The sequence below is a fragment of the Phoxinus phoxinus genome (assembly GCF_949152265.1).
Source record: "Phoxinus phoxinus genome assembly, chromosome: 22".
In the NCBI taxonomy this organism is placed as follows: Eukaryota; Metazoa; Chordata; class Actinopteri; order Cypriniformes; family Leuciscidae; genus Phoxinus; species Phoxinus phoxinus.
The window spans coordinates 25,783,311-25,808,634 of NC_136897.1; the positions used below are offsets into that span (position 1 = coordinate 25,783,311).

A 25,324-nucleotide genomic window follows, 5' to 3' on the forward strand; every position below is an offset into this window, starting at 1 on the left:
ACTACAAGATTCGTGGCGCATCATCATGCCAGATTTAGCACCTCACGTGATCTCAAGCGGATGAAAACACAATGGATACTGTGTCGCCACAACTTGCTATAGACATTATATGAGGAGACATTATAAAGGCAGTCGTCCACCAGACCCGTACAGCTGATTGTTGTTTCACAGTCTGTCACTTCCGTCTCCTTGCAGACTTGTCTCTCATTGGCTATTGTGGAAGAACTGATGTAATCATAGTCGTAATTCATCCATATTTAAAATCCTAAATATCAAACATGTTTGATATTTTCAGACAGGGCGATGTGTCCGCGAGCAGATCGTGCAGTTTAGAATTTGATCTGTAAACGCCTCACATTAACAGATAATCTAGGCCGAACATCGGAAATCCGATCGGAAATCCGAAATCGTCCTTAAAGTTCTGTAGTCTGATCCCGGCTTCACAAACAAACTGACCACCAACCGCAACGTTCAGATGTCAATTTTTTGTTTTTAGCTCAATGGGATTGTGGAATTTTTTAAGGCAGTGAAGGATATACTGTATATATATGTTCCCTTAAAAAATGTATCATATGAAGGTATCTCAGGAGACAGGAAGTGAAACTAACATTGTATTTGGACGTGCCTTGATGCCTTCCCACCCTCCGAAGGTAGTATTTTTAAGCATTCGGATGCAGCCGTTGAAACATTTCAAGACGTTTACCACAGTAAAGTTGATATTTCATTTTTATTTTTTAAAAGTCATCATTAATCCTAGCAAGGTAATGCTAACATTAGCAACCTACACAAGGTCATTCCTAATTTCTATATTCATCCTGAAAAAAAATTATCACAGTTTCCACAAAAATATTAAGCAGCACAACTGTTTTCACCATTGATAATAAGAAATGTTTCTTGCACAGCAAATCAGCATCTTAGAATGATTTAATTTCTATATCCAGCCTAGTTTTCAGAGGAATGATGGCCACATATTTCAATGCGTTTTCTGTTAAACACACTTGACTTATGGATGAATTGCATCTCGTGCAGGATATTAGGAGAAAGATGACCCCGTGAGCTTCAAGTTTCCAGAGGGACGCTTGTTCTTCTCTCTTCGGTTATTCTGATACAATTAGAAACAGATGCAGAAAGAATAAAGTCAGGTACTATTGCCAATCACACTGTGAAGAGTGTAGTCCCAAATGACAGGGTAATCCGTCACAGGTCAACATGACTGATAGACAGGGATCCCGGCATGGATCAAATAGCACACTGTAATATTCCATGTCTCAGTGCTCTACCTGTCAGTTTTGGCACAGTGTTTGTCAGCAGAATAGTTGGAGTTGAAGCAGCTTGACTCAAGTTTAAATACCAAATGATTTAGCTGAATCTAAAACCCTCTGAATGCTATTCATGCGACAAGTACTAGATTTTTACATTTATGAGGTTTCAGATGTGATGCTGTGTTGCTATGTGGTCACTAAGGTGTTCTAGGTGATTTTCAGGGTGTTGCTATGCGGTAGCTAGGGTATATTAGGTAGTTTTCAGTGCATTGCTATACAGTTGCTAGGCTGTCCTAAGTAGCTTTCAGGGTGTTGCTATGTGATTTCTAGGGTATTCTAGATTGATTTCAACGTGTTCTATTTGTTTTTTGGAAGCTTCTGAGGTTGCTAGGGTGTTGTAGGTGGTTTTCATGGTGTTGCAATGTGGTTACTAGGGTGTTCTAGTAGGCTATGAGGAAGTATCTAGGGTGTTGCTATGTGGTTACTAGGGTGTTCTAGTAGGCTTTAAAGAAGTTGTCAAGGTGTTGCTATGTTGTTGCTAGAGTATTCTTTAAGGCTTTAATGAAGTTGCTAGGGTGTTGCTATGTGGTTACTAGGGTGTTCTAGTAGGCTTTAAGTTTCTATGTGGTTGCTAGGATTGTTTTAGGTGGTTTTCAGGGTGTTACTTTGCGGTTACTAGGGTTTTCTAGTAGGCTTTGATGAAGTATCTGGGGTGTTACTATGTGGTTACTAGGGTGTTCTAGTAGGCTTTAAAGAAGTTGTCAGGGTGTTGCTATGTTTTTGCTAGAGTATTCTTTAAGGCTTTAATGAAGTTGCTAGGGTGTTGCTATGTGGTTACTAGGATGTTTTAGTAGGCTTTAAGGAAGTTAATATGTGGTTGCTAGGGTGTTGTTGAAGGCTTTCATGGTGTTATGTGGTTACTAGGGTGTTCTAATATGCTTTTATGCTTTAAGGAAGGCTCATAGAGGTTGCTAGGGTGTTGTAGGTGGTTTTCACGCCATTGCTATGCGGTTAGTAGGGTGGTTTTCATTGTGTTCCTATGAGGTTGCTAAGATGTTCTGGATGGTTTCTAAGTGATTATTTACTGGATTTCCTCTTTCAAAACACATTTCAAATTGATTTCAAATTAGTGCATTACATAAAAAAAGACAAACCAATTTATGACATGCTCTGAGATTTTTAACACAACCTTTGGGATGTTTTCAGAGGTCGAGTTTGTGAGATTTCAGTGTCATTTTAAGCTCAGTGGGAAAAAAGGGAATTTAATTTGACAGTCCAAACGAACATTCCAGCTCATATTTATTTATACTTTAATCCAAAACTTCCACAGGGCAGGATAAACTATATCCAGGACACAGCAGAAGTTCTTAAGGGGTTTACCTTGATGAGATTGCAGTGCAGTTGACGGAATAAGGATAAGGTGTCTTATGAGAGATGCCCCCTGGTGTGCGAAGCAGAGCCCAGAGAACATTCCAGATCCCAGCAGACAAACATTTCCACGAGGGTCATCTCTGTATGTGGAGAAGTCAATAAAAGCTTTAAAAATCCCATCAAGTCACTTTTATAGACGACAATAAATACCAAGTATCTTAAACTGCGTAGCTGTTGTCATGATTTGTACCATGACACTCACACCGCTCAGCCATCAACCCCTCCAGCACGAAAGCACACAGGCCCATATAAACTGAACGTTGAGGTGTTCCAGAGACTCGGAGCTCAGCAATATCCTGCTTTACGAAGACGGCGGGCATTAAGCCACGGCTGTGTTTTTATTACAGTCTGCGTAAAAGAGACTGACTCCAGATTACATTTTGCACTTAAGATTGGGCTCTAAAACGTAATGGGGAGAATTCAGACTGATGTTGTGTCCCGGGACAAGTTCATGTTCAATTCCCAGCGAAAAGGTGAAAGCATCCCCGCGATATTAAACCTTGCATGCCCTCAAAACACTTTAGGGCAAACTTTTACTGTATGGAAGAAGTCATGGTTACAGAACTGCATCTGTCTTTCCTCAAAAACACAGAGCCGCTCGGGTGCATGAACCATCAGCCCTTGTTCGTAATGTAGCATCCCTGTATGTTTTACTGGGAAACCAGTACATTTTATTCCCTGAGGTCCGGTTAGTCAAGGTTTTGTGCACACACAATAGTCGTAATTATTTTTACACGACCATTTTTGTTCTTGCTGGTTTTCTACTGTACCAGAGCGCTGCATCACCCTGGATCCCTCAACAAAAACCCTATAGGATTTTTTCACTGGCTTTTGGATTATTGCATTCAAATAATATTTTGAGCTTGTGTTCACAGACCTTATTTCAGGCATTTAACAAAACCCCATTTAAATATATATTTTTTTGATTTCAGGACATTGGAATTGGAAGTGTGACATAAAATGTGACATACAAGAAGGACATAAAAGTATTTAAAAGGGATTTGATTGAGCTATCATTGCAAAAGAAAGTTAAAATCCTCATATCTTATTTTATGATTAATGAGCTAAATATTTACCCAATCTATCAATAAAAAGATGGAATTTTATCAAGTGTTGAGCAATCACAATGGGCATTTTCAATACTTTTTGGAAAGTTTGAATCGTGTCAGTGAATACAATATACTTAGTTTGCCGTAAGCCCGTGTTTTGACTGTTTGAGACATTTCAAAAGGAAAGAGTAGATGTTCAAAGCTCACTGATTACATCGGTATGTTTCACTCCCCACAGAGAGCTTTAAGCAAAGTTTACAGTGTCCTTTAACTAAAACCCTCATTCAACAGCTGAGCCGGGGGTTGAAATGATTTTGGATCTTTAGATCCAAAAGGTTTTCGGAATCATCTTGGATCAGCGAGCTAAAGAATATTCTCACTTTAGCATTTCAACACCAGCTGTTATTTAGTATTTGAACAGCTGGCTTTCACATGTCAAGTTGTACACTAAAACACATGATTACAGCGGAACGCTTCATGTTATAATTAAAACACAAAATCGCCGGTTATCATGTGAAATAAACACCGTAGATCAACTAATAAGCTATATAATTTAGCTAATGTGCACAATTGCAAAGACTAAACAGGATGGTCGTTCACTTTGAAGTTACTAGTGATACATCTGGATAATGAGGCTGTTTTTCACACTGCTTAGATGATGATTGAGATGCTACTGTAATTGGCAAATTTTTTGCTATTTGCACACGCTACATTTGTTTTCATAGACCGACAACAAATTAAATTGTGCGTCTCAGTGTGTGTGGCCTCATTACTGAACCTGTGATTATGTACAGCTCTTTTTAAAGTACCATGCTTTGATAGAAGCAGGAATGAAAACCTGAAATGGTGATTTTTTTTCCTCTAACTAACGCTTTTCTACAGGTCAGGCTGGAACTGAAATGGTATTACACGAAGAGGCTACAAACACGATTTCTCATGAAAACATTAAGATATTTTAAGCTTTGAATTGAAATGTGACCTGGACATATTTTCATGAGAATCACTCTGAAATCTTGTTTGTAGCCCATCCATCCATCCACCCAATCCCAATCCCAATCCATCCATCCATCCATCCACCCACCCACCCACCCACCCAATCCCAATCCCAATCCCAATCCATCCATCCATCCACCCACCCACCCACCCAATCCCAATCCCAATCCATCCATCCATCCATCCATCCATCCATCCATCCACCCAATCCCATCCATCCACCCACCCATGCATCCATCCATCCATCCACCCACCCAATCCCAGTCCCAGTCCCAACCCCAATCCAATCCAATCCAATCCAATCCAATCCAATCCAATCCAATCCAATCCCAATCCATCCAATTCAATTCCAATCCCAATCCATCCATCCATCCATCCATCCATCCATCCATCCATCTAATCCAATCCCAATCCCAATCCCAATCCCAATCCATCCATCCATCTAACCCTAATCCTAATCCAATCCAATCCACCCAATCCCAATCCCAATCCCAATCCATCCATGCATCCATCCATCCATCCAATCCAATCCAATCCAATCCCAATCCCAATCCCAATCTATCCAATCCCAATCCATCCCTCCAATCCCAATCCATCCACTATCAGAAAAATATATTGATTTGGGGTGAAATATGACCCAAACATGTTCTTGACAGATTGCATGAGATTCACCCAAAAATTGTGTGATGTTTCTTGCCGTAATAACTCCAGTCACTGTTGATTGTTTTCCTTACATACGTGTTGCATAATGGTGTGGCGTGCCGTTCTTAATAAATAGACCTGTGCTCTGGATTGATTCTTGTTTTTCTATTTACAGAGCAATCTTATAATGTGTTTTGCTGGTGTATAATTCATCAGTCCGATTGTCAGCGTGTTTGGTCTCAGTTGATGCAATGTTCATGGGCATTTACATTAGGAACCGTGTGCACTGAGCTCTCGGGTCAGAATCATTCACCGCATCACTTATTACTGAAGCCTCACATTTTATCATAGTCAAATAAAAAAAAAACGCCAAAAAGGCAACTACCATTTGATCAAAAACACTTTTTGAATATATAATTTGAATAGAAAAGCAGCTACGCCTTAAAAGACATATAGATGCTGAAAATGTGGATTCAATCAAAACTTCAGATCATAGCATTTAAAGTCGCTTTCCATCATGGACTGATTGATGTAGGGAAAAAAAGGGAAAAACATGAAAAAAATCTAAAATACCCTCATCAAAAGGGAGACTTTGAATACCTTTAGCTAATTGATTTGTGGGGAGACACAGTTTCCTCCATAGATCCGAACTGGATCCTACATCTGTTGTTCTGGACCCTCACACCCGCTCTGCCTTCCTCATGGCACATCCTGTTCTGATTAAAGATTTAATCGTGCCGGGTTCTGTGCGTGTGTCTGTATGATTTGAGTTTGCCATCGAGACGCTTTTGTCACTCTGAATGTTTTGCTCACATCTCAGCAGAGCTGTGCTTTATTAAAACTGGAATGTTTCAGGCACCTCGTCAGCATAATTATTCCAAAAAGTGTGTGCTGCTTATAGGAAGACGAAGAAAACACACACATTCACAAGGCAAGTACAGTATCACTGATGTTGACGTGAAGTTAGAAAATCCCAAGAGAGTTTTAAGCAGACAGAGAATGTTGTTTGTGAAGTCGAAAGTCACGAACACATTTCGAACTCCATGTTTGAGAAGATCTCCACCCATGTAAAACATTTAAATAGTCTTTTGTTTTGACTAGTTCTAGTAGGATTAAACAGTACAAGAGAAATCCAGTCACGTTCCTAGACCTATGTTGTTGGTCCAGATAGATAGATAGATAGATAGATAGATAGATAGATAGATAGATAGATAGATAGATAGATAGATAGATAGATAGATAGATAGATAGATAGATAGATAGATAGATAGATAGATAGACAGACAGACAGACAGACAGACAGACAGACTGGTATATATACCTATTTTTGTGCCTGTATTTGGTTAAAATTTGAGTTAGAATTCACATACTTCAAATTATATTATGTGCTTTTCATTTAAAAGTGATTAACTGTCTTCCTTTAACATCTTCCCTAAATCCAGATCCAGCTTTTATACTTCCTCATGGCCCGTGGCAAAGAAAGTGAAGAGCCAATTCATCATCATACCCTTAGTGTTGATGAATAAGTGCAGCATTTTTGTGCCAAGTGTCTTGCACAGCTGTTGGGGAGATGTTTTATAAACGAATCCTCTTATCAAGATCACCTGCAGGGGCAGAAGACGGCCTCACCTGGGCCTGGAGCAGGGGCCGAAGACACTGTACATTGTTTACCGCTATCTGTTAGTTTACCCCTAGCAGGCCAGTATCTGCCTCATCTCAGCTGGGATTCTTCTGTCTTTTCAAGCTGCTAAGGTGAGCATGACGCACTGTCAGTGTGCTAGAGAAAATAGAGGCGAGAGGGAAAGCCAGAATGAGAAACGCATTTCTGAAGTTTCTCTTTTATAGCTCAGAACACGTAGATGTGAAGTATATCAAAATTATATATAACTAGTTCATATTTGGTTTATAAAGGATTTTATTAGATTAATGTTCTTATATTCACCGCTGAGTATTTATAGGATAGAACAAGTTTATTAAAAATGATCGTGTGTGTGTGTGTGTGTGTGTGTGTGTGTGCATAATTTTGTCAAATTGCAATTTATGATACTTTTTTATATTAAAATAGCTTGTCCTATCAAAGTTTTACTGTACGTGTGCAATTTTTTATATTCATTTTATATTTATATAAATTTTTTATAGAATCAAGAACAAGTTTTAATATACATACATATATTATACATGTAATATAATACATACATGATAAATAGCAATATTTTAATAAAATAGCATTGATTGGCTTTAGTATATTAGGAAATTGCAACAAAGGTAAGATCTCTTAAAGTTTAGAAGAGACACATTTAAGATTATTTACTCTCAATTGACCGTTCACAAAGACCCGCCCCCCTTAGTTACTGTCGCTATGTCCGACAAGCTACGCCGCTCTCACGCAACACCATGTTCTCACGCAGTGAAAAATACATCGCGGAGCAGAGAGGAGACTGACAACATACTGACAGACAGGACAGACCAGCTTACTTTTGATATGAAACAAAGTCTCAACTTTCAAATTTGGTAATTTTTGGTCAACATAACAAGGAATGTTGTTTTTACCGCGGAAAGACGTCAATACACTCCGTTTTTCAAGTTCAAATCCTCCCATGTTAATCTACTAACTCTCCTGACTGGTTTGTCGGACAAAATGGCGGATGGCGAAGTACGATTGGTCAGATCGCCTGTCAATCAAACTCCCTGCAAAGGGTCAATTAAACTCATTGCTGTCTAGAAGAAAAAAATAAGATATTAAAAATGTATTGAACACAGTATTGAAGGCATTGTCATGGCATACCATTTCTAGTATTAGAAATACTGCATTGACTGTATTCATTCATTTTCGTTTGGCTTACATTCTCCTCAGGTTCTAATGTAAGACACAGACTGTTGAAGTAATTACTGTACGGCTGAATTCCCATGTGCTTGATTTAACAGTAAGAGTTTACAGTGAACTGGACTCAATGAACAGTTCATATCTTCATGACAGTATCTGTCAAACTTTTTCTTGATCCTATAAAAACTCCAATCTATTTCTTCAGGCAATAATCAGTGGTGAATATAAAAACATTCATCTAAGAAAAGCCTTTAGAAACCACCACATATAAAAAGAATAGTTGCTATTTCTGGGAGAAAAAAAACTCTAGGAGAGAGTTTGACTTAAGCTTGAGGAAAAACATTGAATCTTCCAACCAAACACAACAGGGAGTCTTTTGGAGGCTTCCAAGATAATGCAATTCTGCTACAATATGCAATAGCTACAATATCTGCTTAGATTAAGCAGGACATGTTCCCAGAAATCCAAAAATGGAAACTGGAGGAGATAGATGTGAATCAATCCCATAAACCCTAGAGAGAAACGCTGCTTGCTGATGTTTGAAGAATGTCAAAGAATTGCTGTTAATGGGGAAAGTGTAGCTTCCTCAAAGACTCTTAGGGGCCTAAAAACGAAAATAAAAAATAAAAACTCATTCATTTACACGACAATGGCATTTTGGGGGCCTGCAAACACAAGCTTTTGAAAAGGGGTTTGAAAGTGCAAGAATTTGAAAAAGATACCGTTATCGTCTCCATGTCAGCATCAAAAACGTGAATTTGTGAAAGTGACCGCAAACTACTGGCCTGAACGGGGATCATTTTGACAACGTTGTCGTCTGTACGCGAAAAATGACTTAGGCTTTTTCTTGTCTAGTGTTCTTGAGGGTTGGCTATATGCCTTTTTGGAGAGGGAGTTCTTGATGATTTTGCACATGAGAATATTAGTTTCTGGATATTTTTGTAAGCACCAGTGCAGATTGTTTGAAGGTTCTTCTGTGGCATCAGGCATTTACTTTGAAGTTTCCATTCATGCCTACAAACATAAACACGTCCATAAGCACTTGACTCTGGTTCTCCTGATGCTCATTAACAGTTGATTTCATTGCTACAGCCCTAAGTTCCTCAACAGTGTTTAGAGCTTCAACAGTTTACAAACCAGAACGTCGTCGCTCAAGGGCCCGTTTATGGAAGCACGTCACCGCCGGTATCAGAGCACAAGTGCAACAGCCAGATTCTCATTGACATCTAAACAAACCCAATTTTAAACAGAAGCAAATTAATGAACTATGATGAAACTGCCATCTTCTTATTGATTGTCAAATAAACTAAATATTTGAGGATATGAAAAGCGTGTAATCAAATCGAGATTTAAACGCTGGGGTTCCATGAATGGCCATTAAATGCAGATGTTTTTCCATTCATTATGATGAGCCACACGGCATTGCACAGAAACATGTGTTGGTTTATTGCAATGGACGCCCTTCTCGATTTAGCTAAACGCTACAAGTGTTTCAGGATGCAAACCATCTTGTTGTTAACTCTGAAAACTTCGGAAACGATTCAACCGATTATCTAATCCACCAAATTCAGCCATTCTTAATGAGGACAGTAATTCAAAAAAGCGTTATTTGCATCTGCCATTAGGATGATGAGGAAGTCCACTGGGATGAGGTTTAGGAAAAGCCCATCTCTCTTTCCAGCCGTCTTGATGCCGTTTATCTTTCATTCCTTACAAGAGCGAGTTTGTCTTTCACAACAGCCTCAATCCCGTGGGTCTTTACGTCCACACGCAGCACCGGCTAATACATTTGCCTGCTCATCAAGCATAAACTAATGTGTATTGGCTTACGACTTTTCACATGATTAATTCCCACGTACAGGGAGGAATGTGGTCCCTTGGAGAGCAAAGGGGTGTTTTTAACTCCCTGGGATGAGCCAGCGCTGCAGACAGACCGAGCTGAGAAAAAGGGAGAGAGCGCAAGAGTTTATTGATAACAGGTGGTCATGCATGCCGAGACATTAACGATAACCAGCTGTGAGGCCGGTCTCGCGCCAAGCGCCCGGTCGGAGGACCGGAGAGAGGGAGGAAGAAGCCCTGCGCTCTGTTGGCCAGCTCTTACCTGACCTGATCTATTAGCTCATCAGTTCTGCTTTTATTGTGTTCTGGGGTCAGACGCAGCTGACTAAATCTTGACACAGCGAGCATCATTACTCCGCGGTAGAGAATCGTTTAGCCGCACATGTGTCAGGCAGCGTATCCTGTAAAAATAGTGTTAGAAACAATGTGTTCGTTCGTCTTGGTCCTCTGCTCGAGAGGCCTTCACATGTCATGCCAAATGGATCACCCCTCCAATCTCTGGTCTGATAGGGTTGGGGTGTGTTAAGAGAGGAGAATGTTGTACCCGCAGACATCTGCAGACTTGATGAGGACTGTGAGCAAAGAGCTGAACATCTCTGGGAAATAGAACAGCTTAGACCAGCAAGAACTCTCATGCTGGTTAGTGCTGCGTGTCCAGCTGGTGGACCATTCAAAAGTAATGAAATTAAAATGTTGCATGCAAAATAGAAATTTAATTGCATTTTTTATACTATAGCTTTATTTTAGTAGATGTTTTGCCAGTGAATTTAAGACATTAGTCTCTTCTGCTTACCAAGGCTGCATTTATTTGATCAAAAATACAGTAAAAATGGTAGCAATGTGAAATATTATTAGAAATGTTTTTATTTGAATATATTAATGCAAAGCTGAATTTTCAGCATCATTACACCAGTCTTCAGTGTCACACGATCCTTCTGAAATCATTCTAATATGCTGATTTGCTGCTCAAGAAACATTTTGTATTATGTTGAAGACATTTTTGCTGCTTAATATTGTTGTATGTATTCTGTAAACTATATAAAACTATATGAGACTTCTTTCAAAAACATAAAAAAAATCTTAGCAGGTTGTATAATTTCCTGGTGGATCATGTGACAGAACTGAAATGAATGGGAATGATAACAGATTTTTTGATGCACAATTTATTTGATAAATATGTTTGTATGAAATATGTATCTTACTGAATTAAATGTGAGTGTAAGTTTTTGATGCTCATTTTTTAAAAATTTAATTTGCATCCTGATGTTTCCATTAAGCAATTTCCCAAAAAATTGCATGGAAGAAAACCTAACTTTTGTTTGCAACATGCTTTACCATGTGAACTGAAGAAACAAACTGTATGTCATTGTTGCAAACCGAACAGAAACACGCAGTCACATCTTTTCTCTTTACATGATCTGTTGTGCCCAGAATGGGATTTGGCGGGAATGGACAATCTGAAGCAGATGCGATGAGAAGCGAGACCACATGGCCAAGATCTGATATCAGCAAGACATGCTTCTGGCTCAACGCAGTAGATGCGCTGAACTTGAAGGTGAGGTGAAATAAGATGCCCTCCAAATTTACCAGCAGCTGCTTGAAAGTTCCACGTTCTGCATTGAGCCATGTTGAAAACGGCAAACAACACATCAGATAAGTGTATCTCCATTGCTCTCTTTCATCATGAGGCTGGAATCGATGCCAAAACGATGTTATCAGTATACGATGCAATCCATATAGAACGCTATAATGAATGCTCCATCGCATTAGTTCACTAATTGTGGTCTGAAGTCTGAAACCCTGCCAAGCGCAACAAGAAAATGAGTTTCGTGGGGAATGAGGGGGTCAGAATGCGACGCCCCCCCACCCCCACCCTCACTTCACCGTCACACCCGTCATGTTGGCCCGTATCAACAGCTCTGCTGAATGGAGTGGCGAAGAGCACCTGATGTTCTACTCGCCACACATACTCACGTTCTGTCAGTCACGTTAATGAAAAAGAGCCCTCATGGCTCACCCCACTTCCATGGCATAGCGGAGGAGGCGCGGGCCTCCCAGGGGTGAAATACACACACACACACACACACACACACACACACACACACACACACACATACAGGCCTTACGGAGATGTTATGCATATTTGTGATCATAAATTTATCAGTATGTTTATTGCATACTGAGAAATTCAGTAGAATTTCTACTGAATTTCTACTGAAAGTGACAAGTACAGCATATTCATCAGTGCTAAAGATGAAGGGTGTCATCAGATTAAGCATGCAAGTGCATTGCAAAAAATAAAAAAGTATAAAAAATAAGTATTTTTGTCTTGTTTTCTAGTTAAATTGTCTAAAAATTCTTAAAACAAGATCAATTAAAGGGGTGACTGGCAAGATAAATGAAAGGGGCCGCTGGCAAGATGGGCTTTTAATAAAACTTGAGTTAGAAACAATTTTCTCTTAGAAATTGCTAGTAAACTTCACAATTAAAAAAGAAACGGCATGTAACACATTGGATTAAATGTGAATTTTTGAAGTAGAGAGTCTGAAATTGTACTTGGAAATAACATAATTTATGCATCACAATAACATCAACATTTATTTTTCATCAAGAGGAACACCAATTTTTGGTCAAGATCTTGTATTGACAATGCAAGAGTCCAGCAGTCTGTAAAGTGTCCTCCAGCACATCCCAAAGACTTTCAATGAGTCTAAGGTTTGGACTCAGAGGAGCCAATTCATGTGTGAAAATGATTTGCTTCCTCACAACCATTCTTTCACCGTTTGAGCCTGATGAATCTCGACATTGTGATCCTGGAATATGGCCATGATGTGTCTTCCTACATGGTTGTTTAAGAAATGAAAAGCTACACACTCCATCAACTAGGGTTAGAAGAACTGTTGCCAAACATATAACATAATAATCACAGCAATAATGATCCTAAGTATTTGCCAATTTAAATCCAAACAGGGATTTCAGAGAGAGAGAGATTTGTATTTTTTGCGCACTGATGAATTGTGCATAATAAGAGCAAAAATGTTTGTTAATTAAGTCAGTTTTGATGCTGACTTTAAAATTGCATCTGCTATTTAGTAGAAGGTGAAATGTGGTCCCTGATCATCATTATAAATCCAGTGAAAGCGAAACTATGGACCAGGGCCCGTATTTACACCCACCCATAATCGTCCACTTCTCCATCCAAACCACAGGCATTTGACTGATGGATGGAAAGATGGGTGAATAATTGAATATATTATTCACCTAAGCAGAATTTTATTCCGCGTGAGCAGTATTTGGGGTCTGTATGGTTGGCGCTGTCCTTCCCTCGTCGGGTTTTTCACTGCACACGCAAAGTACTCTTGGCATAAACACAAGTCAAGATACCACACTGTAAATGCCTGAGCCTGTTTACTCGGCGCAGTAAACGCTTTGAGGGCAATTAAATGTCCCACTCCCTAATCTCCAGTGGGAAATGAAAATGTCTGTGGTTTATTGGGTCACTGACCTGTCAGTCTGTGAGATTGACAGGTAGTGCTCACAGTGAGACAGCGAGGTAATTATGGGGCGGTCAGTCTGATTAATGAACTTTGACCACTCGGGTCAGTGTAAATGATAGTTATGAGGAATATTAACTCTTACAGATGTCATAAAAAGGCCCAGTTTCAACTAATTGGATAGTTTTGGCTATGTTAAGAAAAGGCCTTTCCAGAATTGTTTCTGTCAAAGGTGGTTGGATGGTCTTTAATTCTTAACCTCTTGACCAGAACTGACTATTTCCTGATACAGTTTTCAGTTTCAACTGACTGTTCCTTTAAAGATACTGTACCTTCTTTTCGGCTAAACTCGAAGCCAGGATCGCATGTATCCTTCTTACACGAAAAAACAAAAACAATAATGGGACCAGTTCAGTGAGACAAATGTTGATTATAAATATGCATTTAAAACTGAAAAGTATTGATAAAATAGTTTGGTTTAATTTATAATTTAATTTAATTTTAAAATAATATTTTATCCAATATTTGAGTGCTTCTTAGAGTATCCTTCTGTTAGCTTAGAAACATGCAATTGTTAAAATCGAACACTGCAAAAAAATTACTTTCTAAGTATTTTCGACTTGTTTTACAAATTTCTAGACATTCTTGGGCGGGGGGGGGGGGGGGGTGGGTTCAGTTAAAACCACAGTTAAACTGGGAACTAGGACTTTACTTCTGAAGACATTAAATCCAGATATATTTACTGGAGAAGGAAAGAACTTAAGACATAATGGCCTGGTTTCACAGACAGGGCTTAGATTAAGCCAGGATTAGGCCTTAGTTAAATTAGGACATTTAAGTAAACGTGCCTGTTGTGTATCTTGAGCCAAAACAATGGAAGATATGCCAGTGCAAGTTGCTTTCAGTTAAGACAGCTCAAACAGTCTGGAACTGGGCTTAAGCCTTGTCTGTGAATCCAGGTATAAATCTTGTTTTCTGAAAAAAGAAATAATTGGCAATAGGTTCCAGTTGACAAAAACAGCTTAAACCAGTTAAAAAAAAACAAAAAACAGATTTATCTGTTTTAAGATGGTTGTTCAGCCTCTCCATGCTGGTGTTAGGCTGGTTTAGCTAGTTGGCCAGATGATCATCTGACAGCTGAATGTGCCTGAAACCCCTCTAAAACCAGTCATCCTGACCAGCCAGGGACCAGCTAAGACCAGAAAACTAGCTTAGGTTGGTTTCCTTTTCAGTTAGGATGCTGCCAATGTAGGGCATAGACAGCTCAGTCGGTTTTAGAGCTGAGTTCTTGCAACAGTGTTTGCAGTGTGTTGCAATCATTGGGTGGTTACCGTCCTCATTTCCGTTGAATCAAGAGGAATTGTCCCCATCAGTCTGCTAATCATTAGACTTCGGTATGAACGTTTTTTTTTTCATTAGTGGTTTTCAACCACTTGTGCAGTTTGTAATGCAAGATCTCTCTTTTTTTTTCTTTTACAACAGCTCCATACTGTACGTCGGTGGACGCGAGACTGTCTTTCCTTGATTTCGCTACAACTGTAAGTCCATTGCTAGTTCTTGCCATTTGATAAATTTCCCTTCCAGGTCCATTTGTCATAAACCGAGCTTGTCCACCCTGTCCCCCTTCATTTTCTGCCCACTCAACAACTGCAAAGCACCACACAGAACCTCCACGACTCCTGGGACGGTATACATTGAATGCCCCTGAGCTGATTAATAAAGCAGAGGGCTGATGGGAAATGAACCGCAAACTTACTCAAACAGCAATAAAACAAGTCAGGATTCACAAATCTGCATTAAGAAGGCCCTGTGCTATTTGCTCCCCCTCCTTCCTCCTTTCACCCTGATTTATAAAACAGGACTGGCTGTAATTGACTCCCCCTCGGATCCTAATATAAAGTTATAATCGGACTCGGGCGTGCGAGCCAGGTCTCCGCCACACGTTTAAAAGCAAATAGAGCAAACTGCATGGAGCAAAGAAACACGGCCATGAATGATGTCTCTGTGAATGCTGGCTAAATTAAGAGGCAAGGGTTGATTTAGGCCATCTCGCTCTTCTCTCTCTATCTTTTTCTCGCTTTTTCAGGGTTGCATCCACCGGTTCTTGTACTTGTACTCTAACAGATGCATAAAACTGCTTTAATAATGACAATAAATGTATAAAATTCATATGAACACTAGTCCCTAGTCAAGCCACGTACCGAGATATTTATATAGCAGATGCAAACTTAAATTACAAAAGGCCTGGATTTTCAATGTGGTCTCAAACTTTTTGGGTCCCACTGCGTGGTTAAACCAGAATAAACCACTAAACTTTCATTGGGCAGTTTGTTGTTTACGGTGGAAGTTCTTATCAAGTACTTATCATACAAGATTTTTATAGTGGTTTGGGGTGTGTATTGTGCTGACATTCGTTATTTGATTATGTTGATATTATCCAGGTCTTTAGATGTTGTCTTTCTGGTGAACAAGTGACTACAGACCCTAGGGCTGTGCGATATGACGATATATATCGGATGGACGATATAAAAAGTCTATCGATTCATATTATGCTCTATCGTTCATATCGTGGTGTCGCAAAAAAACATTGTTTACGGCAAAACTTTTTCATCATTTGGAGGACTGCAATCTTACACGCCGCAATGAGAATGCAGGCAGAAACGTGAATAACATGGCGAGTGAAGGGTGATAGAACCGGGTGTTTCCGAGCAGGACCAGCCAGGACAAACCGAGGAGCTCGTTCCTAAATGAGGGGCTACCTCTGTAGCCTGAACATGATTTGGTAAAATTTCTATGTTTGGTTGACTATTATATTTTGATAATGAACATGCTGCTATGTCAAGTTAGCAATGCAAGAACGTGTGCGCGTGCCGTGAAGCGTCGGCGCGATCACGGGAACAGGAATCCGTTACTCCGTAATTTATGGTCATACGGATAGAAGCAAGAAATGATTCAAAACTGTAAAGCCGTAAAATACAGAAAACAAGCTCGATTCCCTTTTCTAACATCTCGGTTTCCTTTTTGTGAACTTTGGACCCTGTCGCATGATCCGAAGCTCAGCAAAATGCTTCCTTTCGTTTTGTTAATCTGTAATTATTTAAGGCAAATAGCCTATATTTCGCATATAGGCCTATATATATTAGTTTTATATATTTGCTTTATTCTGTTTTCTCCGTTCACAGAAGCGCTTTAAGTGCGTGATGTGACGTTGTGTGGATCCATGTTCTATCCTGCAATTTTCGCTGGTTTCAAAAAACAAAAAGTTGCATATTACCTGCTATTCATTTTCACTGAAATGTAAGCCTAATTTTTTGACAGTTGGTGACATACAGTGTCAGTATGGAAAACTAACGCCAGCGCATTCCCATTGCGACTTATCAATAATGACTGACAGCTGAGCATGGGCATTTCACTCGGATAGGCTATGCGCGTCAATATCACATTTGCTCAGTCTGTACTATTTGAATTCATGATTGGTTGACTGGCAAATTAAAATAGTTAACAGAACGATAAAATAACGTTGTTAACCGGTTAATGGCCATTTCAAATCTGTTCAGAACGATTACATTTAATTTGGTTTCCGTTTCTGGTTATATGCTCCTGTCAAAATTTCGTTTGTTTTCGTTCATTGAACAGGTTCAGAGCCCTGATTTCTGCTACATTTTAAACATCTTCCATTGAATTTTTACATTTGGTATTTTATATAGCAATATTTTATGTTGGGCCTGTAATCATTTGTTTTTGAAAAGTGTTTTATATTTCGTTCATATTTTATATTTCTACATTCTTAATCAAACATTTGCCCATTTTTTTTGAGAATATAAAATATATATAAAAAACATTTTTGAGGATATACTTAATATATACTCAATATATATATATCAACTTTTCTTTTATTTGATATATGCTAAAAGTATTTTCCATGTAGTAATTATATATATAAATTATTAATTGATTGAATTTACAGAAAAGGTACTATATCGTGATATATATCGTTATCGGGATATGAGATGACTTATATCGTGATATGAGATTTTGGTCATATCGCCCAGCCCTAATTTGGACCCTACTGTACTCTACCCCGTACAGTAAGAGTCTCTTATATTCACCAAGGCTGCATTTATTTGTTCAAAAATATAGTAAAACCTTCTTTGATGAATAGAAAGTTCAAAAGGACTGTATTTACTTGAAAAATACATTTTTGTAACAATGTCATGAAAGTTACGTTACATTAAAAGTTATAATAAAACTATTTTCTTTCAAAAATCTCTAACTTTTGAACAGTAGTGTACTGTATGTTATAGCTAATATCACAGCTTCATTCTTGTTGAATTACACCATAATATGATGCTAAATTTAGGCAAATATTGCAGACATATACTGATGTTCCTCTGTATTTAAATAGGATAGTATGCATCTGTGAATGCGTGACCAAAGCATTTATATCCGTTGTGAGTATTGTTTTACACCCAGGCATTTTCTGTTCTCTACTTTTTGCAGAACATTTCAAAAGAAATGAGTTCGCTGCTGAATCTCAGTCAAAAGATGCTAAATGATATATTGATTAGATCGAAGTCAAGTAAAACATGGTGTTAAACTGTGCAGAACTATGTGTGCAGATAAAGAAACATTAGATGCAGACCAAATGCACTGAGTAGGGATGTGCCCGAAACCTAAACCAAATTCGGAAAGGCTAGTATGAGAATAGTATGAATGGGCAGTGAATGATATCCGGACGTACTCTACCCTTCATGTTGTTACTGTCACATGACCAACCAGCATCAGTTGCGTCGCTTCATAAATCCTCTCCCATAGCCTCATGGAATAGTAAAGATGTGCACGAATGCACACTCAAGAATCTCGGCGGAAGTAGAAGGTCATCCGGGGACTTTTCGCCTACTGTTTTTTGAATACTATGTATTTGGACATACTATTATTTTTGGCTTACTGTTTTGCACGTACTATATAGTAGGTAAGTATCTGATTTTGGACGCAGCACTGGTCTTTTATAATGTTCTCAAAACGTTAAGCACAAAACGTTATGTTCATAGAGCGTTTTTTAAAGTATTATAGATGGACGTTCATCTAACATTGTTTTAAATGTTTATATGACACTTGTTTCAGAATGTTCCGAGAATAATGTTTGAAGAATGATAAATGGAATGTTCTCTCTCTAAACATGTAATTATGCATAATTTATAGTTATTACTAGTAACTACATGACAATGTAAAATAAAATGTTACCAAATGTTTTTAAAAATAGACGTTTTGAACGTTCAGAGAATATTCAAAAATAAAGTTTTCATGACTTAATGGGAACATTAGCAAAACGTTCTTAGAACATTTGTGTTAGCTTGGTATGTGGCTTGAATGCTACAGGTATATGAGGATATTGAAGCTAGGAGTTCTTTGAAAGTTCCTGCTCATTTGGCCCAGAGGACTGTCTAGTGTCGAGTTGATATGTGTTTTACTATTCACAGGGCATTTGATAGGTATGTGTCTTTGAACAGCGCCCAGATGCTGTGATCCACACATAGCTGGCCTCTGGCTTGGCAGCTCTATCGCAAAAACATTTTTTTCATAACCAAGGTTGTAATTCATTTCATACTGAAAAATATTGCCATATTAAAGCAGAAGTGGGGGAAGAAATCAATGTCAATATAAATAAAAAAGTGATTTGTACCATGTCAAATAAAACTTAGCCTTGCATTTGTGATTTCGGTGATTAACACAGTGAATTCAGTGCGTTATTTTCATTATACAATCTCAGAAAAATAGGGACAAAAGCTGTCACTGAGGCAAGAGGTACACCTTTGTACCTTAAAGAGTACATCAGTAGCTAAATGGTACATATTAGAACCTACCATACCAGTGACAGTACTTGTACCTTTTTTTCTGATAGTGGTATGTACAGTGACAGACAGCAGTTGTTATGACTTACTAGTTGAGTTCAGCAATGCAAACAGAACAAACCCACATACCGTAGTTGATTTTGATAAGCTGCATGAGCGTTAAAGGATAACCAATTTTTGTTACAGCAGTCAGTTTGCGACCCATGAAACCTTCTTCACCACCGTGGCGGCAGGCATACCAGAACATGTATCTCTGCTTACGTAAACAGACGTAAAAATCCTGAGAAAAGAAAAAGAGAAGGGGAGCAAAGAACGATAACATGTTGAAAAGTGCAACTCAAACACTTGCCTGCATTTAAAGCAGTTCACTGTGAAGAAGCTTCGCTAACACCTGTGTGTGCTCATGACATATTTTGTTTGAGGTATACAGTTGGCTAGATGGCAATTAAATAACATGTTCAATCACATTTACCTCAGAAAGTGTAACAAATTCCTTTTAAAGTTCATTTTCATACCTTATAAGTTGAATAAACAGAGACAAAATGGCTTAAAAGGGGATAGAAAAATTAAAATTCTGTCATTAATTACCCTCATTTCGTTCCAAACCCATAACTTTAGTTAATCTTCGAAACACAAATGAAGATATTTTTGATGAAATCTGAGAGCTTTCTGTCCCTCCATTGACCTACGAATTTTCTGAAGAGACTTGTTCGCTTTATATGATCTCTTTATGAGTCAAAGTTGTAGTTGCGTAGCTGTTAATGGAGGAACAGAAATCTCTCAGATGAACGAAATAAGTCTTCCGAGTTTGAAACGACATGAGGGTGAGTAATTAATGACAGGATTTTCATTTATTGGTGCACTATCCCTTTAATGTTATCAAAACAAAATACATTGCTCATTCTGTGTGCCATTTTTTTTCATATAAAATTGAATTATCTCTCCCACACAAATTGTTTATTTTCATCAAAATTGTGAAGTATTATTACCAACTGCCTAGCTCATTCACCTCAGAAACCTTTCTCATGTGTGCGATCTTTTACAGCCCTGAAAGGACCTCCGTGCCCTGGGGTGCATCTCTTGGTTTAGGCCGAGTCCGCTACCCACTTTGCTGCCAGCGGCATCCGCTGTGGCCAAACGCACCCCTGAGCCACACGGTGGAGAATATGTAAGCGTCTCCTTCAATTAGTCCTGTTTGGTCTTAACACTACAGCCGGCGTCGGCAAACCCACCACTCCCAGAGGACCCGGCCGGTGATATTTTCAGTGTCAATAAACCTTTACAGCAGACTGGCAGAGACGGTGCCCCTAATGGACATCAGAGGAACTGCAGTTTAAACCTGTGTGAGAATCAGAGGAACTTATTATCAGTAACATGACCAATCTTTTAACAACTAATTAAATAACCAACTGAATTGTAATAAACGTTTCACAAATATCACCCATTATGGTATAAATACATTTAGCTTAATCATTATTTAGTGTTTTTTCAAGTGTTAAAATAGGCAGAAATAGAAATGCACAACTTTGCTAATACATTTCATTTTGAAGCTTGATGCATATTTATTTTTATGCAAAATTAATAATAAAATCACTAGTTTCCTTTCAATCCTGCAGTAGTTTTGATACAAAGATCAACAATTCATCCCTATTTCATGCTTCTTCTTCTTCTTCTTCTTTTTTCCATTTCACTGGAAAACATAAATCATCCATTTTGATATCACGAAATTGCATATAAACTTGTTTTATTTTATCAGAATCCACTTTTGTACAGAGCCCCACACATAACATGCATTATTAGTGCAGGTTTAGTAAAAGTGGCCCTATTATCATTTTTGGGTTTTTACCTTTCTTGTAGTGTCTTGTAAAATGGCTGTTTGTGAATGTACAATGTCTGAAAAGTTTCAGAGATCAATGTGCAGGAAAAATACAAAATTGTTTTCCAAAAGAAAGAACCGATTCTGAAGTGCATGAAACGAGTTGTCAGTCATTGCAGTCTTACTTTCTGAATGAACACTACTGTAGTGTCACTACGTATATGTTTAAAACATTTGCATAATGCCAACTTATGGTCTTTATTGGCTGCCTGCGGACAACATACTTTGACCCTCAAACACTGTATAGTTGTAGCTGAGACTGGAAGAGTTTGGTTCGTGTTGTCGACATGTCGAGAAGATGCTGTTTCTGCACTGTGAAAGCAAATCAAATTTTCATGCACATCCAAAGGATGAGGAATTGTATTTTAACAATAACAATAATTTTGAAGGGCTGTCAGTGGAGAACGATTTTTTCCCACATAATGTGCCACAGTGTTGTAATAGCAACCCCTCACAAAAGAAGAACCAGGGACAATCCCTCTTGAGTTAACCTGGGATTAAGTTCCTTGCTTATATGAGATCTGGCATGCTGTTGCAACAAAGCAAACAATCCAATCCGATGCTGACCGTGACTTGCATATTATGAACATCTGGAGGTTTGTATACAGGTCTGTGGTGTGGTGGCACTTAATGATTGGACGTCATTGGGTCAGATGCCAGTCCTGACCACAGTGTGGTTATTCATTCTTCTGAATTACACCTGTATCCCCAGCGGCTCGCGGAGCCCTGCTTTTCTGTTTGCACAGCTGGTTTGCACTGAAACAGTCCAGGTTAAATAGTGTCTTCAATTGTCCCTCGAAGACGTGAACCTACGACCCCGTGCTTTATTTTAGACAGCGGCACAGTATTGCAGGTTCAAATCAAGCCTGATCTTGTTCCTCCTCCACTTTCTGGCCTGATCTCTACATCATAAAAGGGGATTTTATACTTACAGTGCATCATATGTATACAATTCATCAGTATGCACACTGCAATAGAATTTTGTTGTTGTTAAAATATCTAAAAATTTCTAACTCAGCATTTTTTTTCTTGTCTTCTACGGAGCCCCTAAAGGTCTTTTTTAGTCTTTGTTTTTCAATGCTTTTGCGTTTTCTCGTAAATCTTTTCCGTTCCCCTGAGAAACATCGCATTCGCTCGCAAACCTTTCGAGTTCTTTGCCGGGAAAAGGTTTTGCGATAGAACTTTCCATCACCTTTTCCCTTTAGGGGCTTTGTAGTTTTCCAGTACAAATACTGTATCTAAACATTCTTAAATAAAGATAGATTTACTAGAGAAACAAAATATATTAAGTAGTCTTGCTTTCTGAAAAAAATTATCAAAATGAATTTGTTTATGCTTAAACCATGAAACAAAATCTGCCACTGGGGTAGTAAAAGTAAACTTATTGTTTTCCCTTTGAATTAAGATTATTTTTCTTAACCTACAGGCAGATTTTCCCCCACTTCATTTTGATAAATGTTTCAGAAAACAAGCCTTTTAATATATTATATAATTTTGCTTCTCTAGTAATTCTATCTGGCAGATATTTTCACTTGATCTGCCAGTGCAGTAAGACTAAATACATTTGTGTTAAAGATACATTCTTACAAAATTAATCTTAAATGCAGGGTTAATAAATGTATCTTATTGTAAGGATGTGTAAACAAGTCTAAAAAGGACTTCTCTAAAGTATCTATACAGCGTTCCATATTTTTGTTCTGACTTTCTCAGAGACTGATCAATCTGAATGGTTTAGTCCTATAAACAGCAACTTGTTTTGGATTGAAGGATGGATGGAGGAATAGAAGGATGGATGGATGGATGGTAAATTAATTTGGCTAATTTTGGGTTTAGTGTCTCTTCCAGGACTCGAGACAAACGGAGGACTCTCATTAGAGGAGCGTTAACACCATTTGAGGGCTGAACCCTCATGTATTACGATATGGCTAAGGTCATTTGATGGTGTGGAAGTAACTAGTGGTATGTTCCTGGCAGACATCCAAGAATGCTACTGTTGTTTATCATATTTGGTACATATCGACAAGTAATATAATGCGTTATCCCAAGGCACCTTGACAATCCGCAAGCGGCCCAAGACTGAAAATTAAGAGGGTCAGGGTCCAAATTACACTTGGAGAGAAAAGAAAAATGGTTGATTTGCTTCCCGAAGTATATATTTTCCTTTCTCTCTCACTCAAAACTCAGTGTTTCAGACCTGCGTTAAAAGGTATTATTGATTCTATCTCAACTAAACCGGTGTCCACGTTCCCTAACATAAATATCGAGTGTTGGCGGGGACACTTGCGCCGCTCGGCGCTCCTAAGTACCATCTGGACGCTGCCAAAACAAACAGTAGTAATGAGTACTAGGTCGTGGTTGAGAGGCCGGTCTAAAAGTCGGGGATTTGCCAGCGTGCGCACACTGAGGGGCTGTCATAAGCCAAATTAAAAGACTGACTGTTTCCACCCCCTCACCCCGAGCGACGCTGCTGAAGATGCTGGGAGTCGATGTGGGGGGACGGGGGGAGGGCATCGTGTTCAACAAGCACATCTTGTATTTGAGAATCGGCTCTCGGGAGTGAAACCGAGGAAATAACAAGTGAGGATTTATTGCCAGACGGTTTGTTTACATTAAAAGGATAGGGCCGTTCGCGCCAGCCAAGGCGGTATCTGCATAATACATATACATAATCCATATTTGCCACACGCATACTTGTGAAACCTTGCATTTTAAAAGATTATCGAAGATTATCGAACCAGCATCGGTGCAATAAAAAAAATGGGTCTGACGGAGCGGCAGAATATAACGCCTGCATATCGCCGTCCACGCAGGTGACTTAATTTATTATTCTTTTATTAATTACCTTCATGTCGTTCCAAACCCGTAAGACTTTCATTAATCGTCGGAACACAAATTAAGATCTTTTTGATGAAATCTGAGAGCTTTCTGTCCCTCCATTGACAGCTACGCAACTACCACTTTCACACTTCAAAAAGTTCATAAAGATAAAGTAAAACTAATCCTTATGAATTGAGCGGTTTAGTCCAAATTTCCTGAAGAGACTTGATCGCTTTATGATGAACAGATTGAATTTAGGGTTTTATTCATGTAAACATTCATCAACTCACACACAGTTGTGGTAAACGGAAGCTCATGTTCGCTTGAGCTTCCGCAAGAACCAATGAGGTTTGTTCTTGTGCCTCAAGCAGCAGGTTTGGTTGAGCTTCTGTTTATGTTCACTGATCAATGTTTATATGTAAATAAATCTGTTCATCTTATAAAGCAATCAAGTCTCTTCAGAAAATGTTGGCTAAACCGATCAAATAATTTGTTTTACGATCTCTTTATGAACTTTTTGAAACGTCAAAGTAATCTCTCAGATTTAATTTAAAATATCTTAATTTGTGTTTTGAAGATGAACGAACGTCTTATGGGTTTGGAACGATGTTGATTACTTTTTTCAAAGAAATTTGAATAAACTAACCCTTCAATAATATATTAGCATATCACTGTAAAAAAAAAAAATCATGATTTGTTATAACAACTTTTGATCTTTTGTCAAATCAACTTCGATAACTAATGTGTGAAGATAACATACTATTTTGAGTTTCTGTTTATTAAACCATTCTTCCTCATTGTATTAACTCAATTTTTTTAATTACAACGAACTAAAAATTTTAAGGCAACAAGGTAACTTGCTTTTTTAAGTTAAACCAAAATTTTTTTTTTACAGTGAATGATTCCTCAAAACATGACTCTTGAAAAAAAGTCTGTTAATTTACCAAGTGATCAGACTTTTACCAAGCAGATTTTTACCTAGCATCATGATGGTGATTTTTGCACAGGCAAACACTTATTTTCTTTAATTAAAAAATCTAGTTTGAAATAGCTTCGCTAAGAGCGTAAAGTCATAAAGCATATTATCAATCTAAATTACTTGATGTAAAAAAAAAACAATTAGGTCTTGTCAGGTAGAAGAAGTCCTCATTCAAGAGAAAGAGAAAGAGCTGATTGACTTTGTGTCAAAGCTTGTTTAACGTCAGCTCGTGAAGCACAGATCTGTCTCACGCATGTCAAACTTCA

At 38.4% G+C, this 25,324-nt stretch overlaps 1 long non-coding RNA gene across 1 annotated transcript; it reads right to left on the reverse strand.

Moving 5' to 3' along the window:
- Positions 1 to 858: 858 nt before the first annotated feature.
- On the reverse strand, positions 859 to 20,645 carry LOC306990246. Its single transcript, XR_013795840.1, has 4 exons — positions 20,396 to 20,645; positions 19,516 to 19,666; positions 2,643 to 2,773; positions 859 to 1,102 (listed from the first exon to the last, which is right to left on the reverse strand). It is a non-coding gene; the product is annotated as an uncharacterized lncRNA (long non-coding RNA).
- Positions 20,646 to 25,324: the final 4,679 nt, after the last annotated feature.